This window comes from Oratosquilla oratoria, chromosome 14, assembly GCF_046742065.1.
Source record: "Oratosquilla oratoria isolate Oo_2021 chromosome 14, ASM4674206v1, whole genome shotgun sequence".
Lineage (NCBI taxonomy): Eukaryota > Metazoa > Arthropoda > Malacostraca > Stomatopoda > Squillidae > Oratosquilla > Oratosquilla oratoria.
In genome coordinates this window covers 44,086,529-44,096,102 of record NC_134790.1, presented here as the reverse complement: position 1 = coordinate 44,096,102, position 9,574 = coordinate 44,086,529, and the positions used below count along the sequence as shown (strand labels likewise).

The window sequence follows — 9,574 nt, the reverse complement described above, 5'->3', positions numbered from 1 at the left end:
CCAGTAGCTCTTATAATTATATGTTTCAACACTTAATATATTTTGCCTAATTTTTAAAACAACATATATTTATATATGCAATAACTTTTACTAGATTTGACTATTACATAATATCACATTCATATGCATTCTTCCAGTTAAGTAATTCTTGTTTAAACTATATACATTTATATATACAATAACCTTTAATTGCTTTCACTACGTATTACCCGTTTATATTTAGATAGAACTTATACATTTTTATCAATGTAACCTATTTTACTGCTGTAAAAAAAAATTATGACAACCATAGTTAATTCTATTATAAGTATAATATCACAATAATTAACTCCTTACTATATCATATTATTTCCACATTTTATTATTATTATATGTATATATATATTTTTATGATTTTACATATGTAATCCCGTTATACTGTATAACCGTTGACACCCTATACCCCCCTCCCTTATCTAAGCATAACATATTACCCCTTAGTTACTGTATACCAAATATTTCTAATTTAACTATTTTAAACTAGACCACCCATCTCACCTAACTATTAAGTAATACATGCATCTCTAGTTAACCACTAACATGGCAACAGGAACGAGAAGCAAATTAAAAAAAGCGGTAGAAACCATCCTCTCTAAATCTCAAGAGGAAAACCCATCACGCAACTCAAAACTAGACAAAGACAATCCAGATCCTCATCAATTAAATCCACAGGTTGACATTACCACAAAGCCCTTAGACCATAACCGCCCACTTACCCCCGACCACGACGCCCCTAAGGCAGGTACCCCTACAATCCCTCTTTATGAGAATGATATCTTAGCATTTTTTAACCAACCCTCTCAAATAGACCCCTTTCACCCCTCACAACTACAACCACCCATTCCTCCCATCCAGCCAAATATGCAAACTACACCTCCTATAAGCCATAATCAGTTCAACCCCCATATCCCAACACACAATAACCCCCCTCCCATTCAGCCACAGTACCAACCCCACCATCATGCTCCCCATGCCTACCAAAACTTCCCCTTTCCTTCTCCCCATACCCCATCTGGTCAAGCCACCTCCACACCATACCACCAACCACCACCTAACCTTCCTCCAAACCCACAATATTATCCTTACCCACAACCTCAACCAACAATAATTAACAACTATCAAACCATTACCCCCCTCACAGAAATCCCAACCTTTTCCCAAGATAGTGGATTATCCATTAATGACTTCTTGACAGCATGTGACCTGTTTTTCTCAAAAAACCAACACTACTCTGACTCAGATAAAATTAACTTGTGCCGTCAGAAAATAGACCCATCTGACATTTGCCGTTCAAAGGCAAGGATGCTAGACAGTTTAGTTGCATGTGGAATCACATATCAAGAATATAAACACCACCTTCTAAATGTCTTTCACAACAAACAAACAACATCACTTTCCTTCTCACTTTCCTCAATAACACTAGAGTCCAACCACATTCCGTTACGAACATTATGGATTTCGTAGCAAACGGAATTAAAGAAGTCAGAGAGGACCTGGAGAATAACTCTCCTTGGATCCACACTGACCAATTTGGTCAAAAGGTCATGACCATAAAAAACTTACTAACATTCTTTGAGATAGGTTTCTATCTCTCCCAACTCCCTCCAAAGTGTTTAAAGGAAGCCTCCAAAAGGGAACTAAACACTAGAAACCCTCTAGCTTATACCTATATCCTAGACATCACCAATGCTTGCAATGTATCCTTATCCACTCCCCACTATCTCCCCAGACTAAATAGCCTTCAGTCACAGCAGCCCCCTCCCACCAATCAAGGACAACCTTCTAAGTGGTGCTCCTACCATTCATCACCCAGTCACAACACTAGAGACTGCATACAAAAACAACAAATGCAAACACAGGCACCACAACACCCTATCCCTTGCTCAGTACATGCTACTACCTCGCACACTAACGCTCAGTGTCATGTTCAGAATCAAAACAAACAAGTTCCACCCCCCTCTAAACCTCCACTCCTACCTACACCAACACATCCAAACAAATACTGCAGCCTACACAAAACAACAACTCACTCCAACGAAGAGTGTTACCTACAGAAATCACAACCACAACCTCATCAGAGAACTAACAAACCGTTCACCACCTCTCGACAAACAGCTCCCTCCCACACAACACGCACAACTCAACACCGATTGGGGGAACGTGTACCAGCCTCACGCACCAAACCACCATAGGAATATCTCACACACAACACAACTACGTCACCCTAAAAGTGACTTTAGATCAACTCACAGTTGACATGATGGTTGATACAGGAACAAACCTGAACATCATCCCAAGAGCTCTCTATGAAGCATTAAATGACCCACCCCAAATTCAATTTTCCAATATGGAAGAACTCCTACTAGAAGGGAGCACCATTTCTCTACACGACACCATAGACTTAAATATAGAAATCAACAACTTCCAAGTAGGTTTCACACCTTTCCACATAGCTGACGAATGGAGTCTCGATCAACAAGGTATAATAGGATTAAAATCATTGAGGACATGGAAAACTATTATAGACCTAGAGAAAAATAACATCTCCTTCTCAGATGTGAATGATGAGCCAACTGTCACTGAGACACCCGACTCAGACACACAACCTCTCTCATGTCTCCCTTCCTCAAATACTCCAATTCCAACTAACAGCTACTCCTTCCGACCACCCCCTTATGTCACCTCAAAGGCATTGATGTCTAACACAGTCATCATTCCCCCTAGACATTCCATGGCTGTCCCACTATTCATACCCGGAGCAATCGGACATCAGGACGCCATAATTGACTCAGAAACGTCTAGACTTACCAACATCTCAATTGAACACTCTTGGGACATAATCCAGGAAAATAGAACGGCCTTAGCCATGTTAACTAACCTCTCAGACCAACACCGTAAAATCAGGAAGAATACTAACATTTGCGCAGTCCACCTCCATAATTCCCCTATCCAGGAACCACTCCCACAACACATCAACCCAGTAAGACCAACACAACCCCTCACCCCTATCCATCCAGACCAAATCATAACATCAGCTGACGGAGAAATTCATAACGAGCTATTAGCTCTCCTACTGAGGAATAAATCAGCTGTCGCCTTAGAAGGTGAACCACTAGGCAAATGTGATATAATCAAACATCACATCCAAATTCCCCCTAACACCCCCGCTTACCGCATACCTCACAGTAGGAAATCCCAAGTCAATAGCAGTGTACAAGAGATGATACACCAAGGCGTAATTTCCCATTCAGACTCCCCATGGAACAGTCCCCTCTTTTTGGTCCCTAAGAAAGACGGAACCCTACGCCCTGTTGTAGATTTTAGGAGTGTCAATCATCTAACTCAATCTGACCCCCACCCACTACCTGCCATGCAGGACGTCCTCCAATCAATAGGTAACGGTAACACAGTTTTTTCCACCATTGACCTTAAGTCAGCCTTCTGGCAAGTAGAACTCACTGAAGAATCAAAACCCATAACTGCATTCTCCACTGATAAGGGACATTTCAATTTTGAACGTATGCCCTTTGGCCTTAAAAACGCCCCCTCAACCCAACAAAGGTTGATGACCCGCATTTTCAGTGACATGATAGGAGTCTCATTATTCGTCTATTTAGACGACCTCATTATATATAGTCCCACAGAAAGAGACCACCTTAACACTTTAGAGATTGTCATCAAACGTCTCAAATATACGGGGTTAAAGATTCAATTAGGGAAATGTAGATTCCTCATGAAGGAACTCACCTTCCTAGGCCATAAAGTGGATGCAAAGGGGATTCATACAAACACAGATAAAATAGATACAATAAACAATTTCCCAACCCCCAGAAACGCAAATGAAACAAGAAGTTTCATAGGGCTAGCCTCATACTACAGACATTTCATTTACAATTTTGCACACATAGCTTCCCCCCTAACCAAATTCACAAGGAAAGGCGAACCATTTCAATGGTCAGAAACAGAACAACAAAGTTTCGACACACTGAAGCACTCTCTGACCACAGCCCCTGTACTAGCCTTCCCTGACATGAAGAAAGAATTCTTTCTTTACACAGACGCCTCCTCTAAAGGAATAGGCGCAGTCCTACAACAGAAAGATGACAATGGCAAAGAGCACCCCATAGCCTACACAAGTAGAGTCCTCAATAAAGCTGAAAGTAACTACTCAAGTACACACAAAGAAGGACTTGCAATCATATGGGCACTAAAACACTTTAAATACCTCATTTTAGGCTACAAGATTACCATACTAACAGACCACCAACCCCTAGTCTATCTTTTTAACTCCAAAGACTTACATGGGAGAGTTGCTAGATGGAAAGCAACTCTCCTTGATTACGATCCCAAGATCGTATACTTAGCTGGGAAAGCTAACATAGTGGCAGATTGCCTGAGCAGACAAACCTACATCACCCCCATAACCCAAACCACATGCATACCTATGCAAGAACTCAGAGATGAAACTGAAAGAGACCCTATATGGTCTCCAATAAAACAACATCTCCTTTCACAAACCCCCTTACAGTCCCGACCACCTGTCCCTATAGAGGAACTCAAACTGGTCGACGGAGTCATAAGGAGAACCACTAACACCAGAGAGGTTACTGTTATCCCCAGAGCCCTAGTCCCCAAGGTCCTACACATATTGCACGACAGTGCAATGGGAGGCCACTCAGGCAGAGATAAGACACTAAACACTGCTAGGCACACATATTACTGGCTTAACATGAAAAGAGATATAACCACACACATAGATTCTTGTGTAACTTGTAACCAATTCAGAGGCCCTGACCCGAAACAAATCCACATCAAAGACATCCCACTCCCTGCTGAGCCATGGGAAACACTTGGCATTGACCTACTGAAAATGCCAACGAGCCATCAAGGTTCCAACTATGTACTCACAGCAGTAGAATATTTCTCTAAATACACAATCCTAATACCACTCCAAGACAAAACAGCAGAGACTGTAGCCAAAGCCCTAGTTAACAATATCTTTTGTAGATACAACATACCACACACAATGTTATCCGACAATGGATCAGAATTTAAAAACGAGGTGATGCGCGAAATAGCACACCTCTACAACATTGACCAAACATTTGCCACTGCATACCACCCACAGGGAAATGGTCTGACTGAGCGAACAAATCGCAAGGTCCTAGAGGTTCTCAGACCCTTGGTCAACGACCTCATGGACAGTTGGGAAGATTGGCTACCACAGGTACAAGCCAGTATCAATAGCACAGTCAATTCAGCAACAAAGATGTCCCCACATGAGATCATTTTCGGCCAACCAATGCGCCTACCCTACCAAATATTCAACCAACCACCCCCACCCTTATACAACCTAGATAACCTCACACACTGCATCAAAAGAGGTATGCAAACCATTTACAAACAAGTTAGAGCAAACTTGAAAGAAGCCCAGGAAAAGACAAAGACAAAACAACACAAACGCTCAATCCCACTTGACATAACGCTTGGTGACACTGTCATGGTCAAAGACTCAACCAGGACTAACAAACTCAGACCCAAGTTCTTAGGCCCCTTCACAGTCACAAGCTCACTCCCTAACAATGTTTTTCTACTAACGGATCCTTCCGATCACACAACTGTGACCATACATGGAGAGAAGCTGAGAAAGGTCAAACTCAACCTCGACCCAATCCCACTTCCCATCAACAACCCACCTACCACGACCACACATAACTCACCCAAACGCAAGTCTCATCCCATGACTCTGCGTCGACGCAACTAAACATGCACTCTAGCTCTGAAGATGCAGGACGTCATGTATCTATCAGTGGAGGATAAAATGGCCCATTTCCAATAAGAACTCCCTTCCGCATATCTAATGAAACTTCTCCACTTTCTTCCGACCAATATAACCTTAGCGAGAGTCAGATAAACATATCCTCATTCACTGAGACATAACCTTCATCCTCCAAAATGAAATACATCATTAATTACCCACCTTAAACATCAACTATCTTTCAAAAAAATTATTCTTAGCAACATACCTATGGACTCGATCAAGAGATTCTCCCTTTCGGAAATCTACCCCTACCCACCCATACCTAAGGTCCCCGCTACCATCCTTCCAAGTAAAATAGACATGGTACACCTACTGAATAAATCGACTACTCTTGACATGGACACCTTCGACCTCCATTGCCAAAAACTGCCCTACACATCCACAACCCTCTCAATCTTAATCATCCTCTTTATAGTTATGGTATTAACCAAATTCTTTTGCACGAAGTAACACCTTCCAAAACCTTTCAACCCCCATTCCCGATTTACTGTAAACCTAGATTAAGTTTATTCTTGTGTCTCACCCATATCTTAAATAACATAATAATTCTTACGAGAAACTATATACATACTATGAAATAAAACAAGTGCTAAGTGACACACCAAACTGACCATAGAACAGTGTTTAGAAAATGACACTCCCTACAGTGATAGTGATAAAACACATGAACGCCATAACATTTAGAAAGTGATTTCAACAGTGTTATCAAACATATAGTGAAACCTTTCATATGATATTTGATATAATATGTAATCTGGTGAGACACAACACTACTCTTCGGAGACACAACATCGCATACCCATAATTACAGTTCATGATCCCCCTTGGGACCTCAGATTCACCTCAGCAACAACCCCCCCATCTCCACATATAATCACCCAGGATTTTGTGTCTCTGAACCTTTTCTCGATGTATTACCCATATGAATACTTTTGTAAACCATGTAACCTAAGGTGCCGGGAGCCACCTAACCCCAGGGGGAGAGCGATATGTATACGCCTCATATACATGACGAGTAGTATCGCCCAGTCATATAACCCACTTCCTCACTCACTCACTCACTGTCCGCCGACAGTCAAGCATCAAACGCTGAGCTAAACGCTCCTCTCAACTTGCCGACTCAACACTTCGTGCTCGTGTGACCGGCACTACCGAAGCACCAAACGACACACACACACACACGAACACACGCGATCAATCTTGTAGCCACCCAGTACTGACATACGATATTACGTATACTGACGGTCCTCCCCTGGATATATAATTAACATGTATGGTAGTAGACATCAATACGTAATTAATGCAGTTGCCCCACCCATGTGGGACAACAAACTAACAAGAGATTAATGTTAAGATCACGATTCAAGGCAACTCAAGAACTTGTCCATTCGGCACTTCCGGAGAGGAAACTCTCTGGCAAGACGCGGACCAGCGTCGGTTCTTGTGACATGCCCTAGTGTTAAGACTGTGTAGAACGTGTATCTAAGTTTCTTAAAGTGTGACGAATAAAGAACAAAACTTAAAAGGTGTATACCAAGTAACCCCTTTCTGAAGATGATGTAACGACCCGGTTACATCTTGTGTGTGCAAGTAACCCCTTTCTGGAGATGATGTAACGACCCCGTTACATCTTGTGTCTGCAAGTAACCCTTGGTGGAGATCATGTAACGATACCGTTACACCCATCCCGTTACAATATAGAGAGGGAGAGAGAGATATAGAGAGGGAGAGGTATAGAGATAGAGATATAGAGATAGAGATAGAAAGGGATAGAAAGAGTAGAGAATGAGAAAGAGAAAGAGAGAGATAGAGACAGAGATAGAGAGGCAGAGAGAGATAGAGAAAGATAGAGGGAGACAAAGAGAGATAAGAGAAATATAGAGGGAGAGAGAGAGGGAGAGGTATAGAGAGAGATAGAGATATAGAGAGAGATAGAAAGGGATAGAAAGAGTAGAGAGAGATAGAGATATAGAGAGAGATAGAAAGGGATAGAAAGAGTAGAGAGAGATAGAGATAGAAAGGGATAGAAAGAGTAGAGAGAGAGAGAGAGAGAGAGAGAGAGAGAGAGAGAGAGAGAGAGAGAGAGAGAGAGAGAGAGAGAGAGAGAGAGAGAGAGAGAGAGAGAATGAGATATAGACAGAAAGAGATAGGGATATAGATAGGAAAAGAGATAGATAGGAAAAGAGATAGAAAGGTAGAGAAAGAAAGAGATAGGAAGAGATAGAAAGAGAATGAGATAGGAAGAGATAGAAAGAGAATGAGATAGGAAGAGATAGAAAGAGAATGAGATAGGAAGAGAAAGAAAATACAAAGAGAAAGAAAAGACAGAGAAAGACCAAGAGAAAGTGATGGAGACAGAGAGAGAGAGAGAGAGAGAGAGAGAGAGAGAGAGAGAGAGAGAGAGAGAGAGAGAGAGAGAGAGAGAGAGAGAGAGAGAGAGAGAGAGAGAGAGAGAGAGAGATAGAAAGAGAGATATAGACAGGAAAAGATATAGATAGAGATAGATAGGAAAAGAGATAGAAAGAGAAAGAGATAGAAAAAGACAAAAAAAGACAGAGAAAGAGAAAGACAGAAAGAGAAAGTGATGGAGACAGAGACAGAGAGAGAGAGAGAGATTTAAAGATAGTGATAGAAAGAGATAGGAGATACAAGGAGGGAGATAGAGGAGAAAGAGAGGAGAAAGTGAGAGACAGACAGACAGACAGAGAGAGAGAGAGAGAGAGAGAGAGAGAGAGAGAGAGAGAGAGAGAGAGAGAGAGAGAGAGAGAGAGAGAGAGAGAGAGAGAGAGACTGTGATAAGAAAGGTGAGCTGGCAGGGAAAAATATGATAGGCCTGTGTGAACACAGACACAGAGTGGTGGATATCTGGAACAAATTGGACAAAACAATGGTATGTGCAAAAACCATACAAGAATTTAAGAACAAACTAGATGCTGAAAGATACAAAGACGGGTCACTACAAGCATAGCTCCTTTCCCATATAATACAACTAAGTAAATACATGCACTGTAGAGCTTAAAGTTTATCTATGCAAGCTTGTCATAAACTAAAACATGTTTCTCAGTAAAAGTTGATTATTACTACATGAATGAATAAAGGAGATAGGGCTGCTATAGATGGTCATGGTGATATCTTCACAAATAATCATGCACAAATGTTGTCTCCTTTCACTCACTTAGCCTTTTCATAATCCCTGTATTGTGATGCATCATTAAATCATTGTACATCAGGCAGCCTAACACTCACATCCAAATATTCAACTCATATTGAAGAGTTTAACAAGAGATAAGCCTAAGTAGATGAGGAAAAGTGTGGTGGAGGTTAGGTTGGCTGAGAGGGCATTAATGGACTATGTAGCAGTAACCAAAGGGAAGAGTAGAGGAATTCTGAACATCCAATGTTTTCAGGGGGAGAGAGCTGGGGACTGTCAAATCGAGAGTAGGGGGAAAGTGGAGAAGGAAAGGAAAAGGGGGTAGAGAAAGCTGAGGAGAAACAAAGTATATGAGCAGGATAAAAAGAAAAAATACCAGAAGCTTGCAAACTTTACCCTTACAAAATGGCACAAGTTTGCTGTCTTCCAATCTTCAATCATTTCTCTTTTAAAACATACATTACACACCCTTGGTAACCATTTTCCCACTACATTACTCAATTTCTAACAATCTCCACACTTAAAGAGAAGATAAGGTTAACAGTTTTGTGAAATGGTTCTTA

At 41.3% G+C, this 9,574-nt stretch overlaps 1 protein-coding gene across 2 annotated transcripts in view; it reads right to left on the bottom strand.

Annotated features, from left to right (window-relative positions):
* The window catches only part of Muted (biogenesis of lysosome-related organelles complex 1 subunit 5), a 44,951-nt gene that overhangs the window by 15,721 nt on the left and 19,656 nt on the right, over positions 1-9,574 (bottom strand). The gene's annotated exons all lie outside the window — the stretch shown is intronic.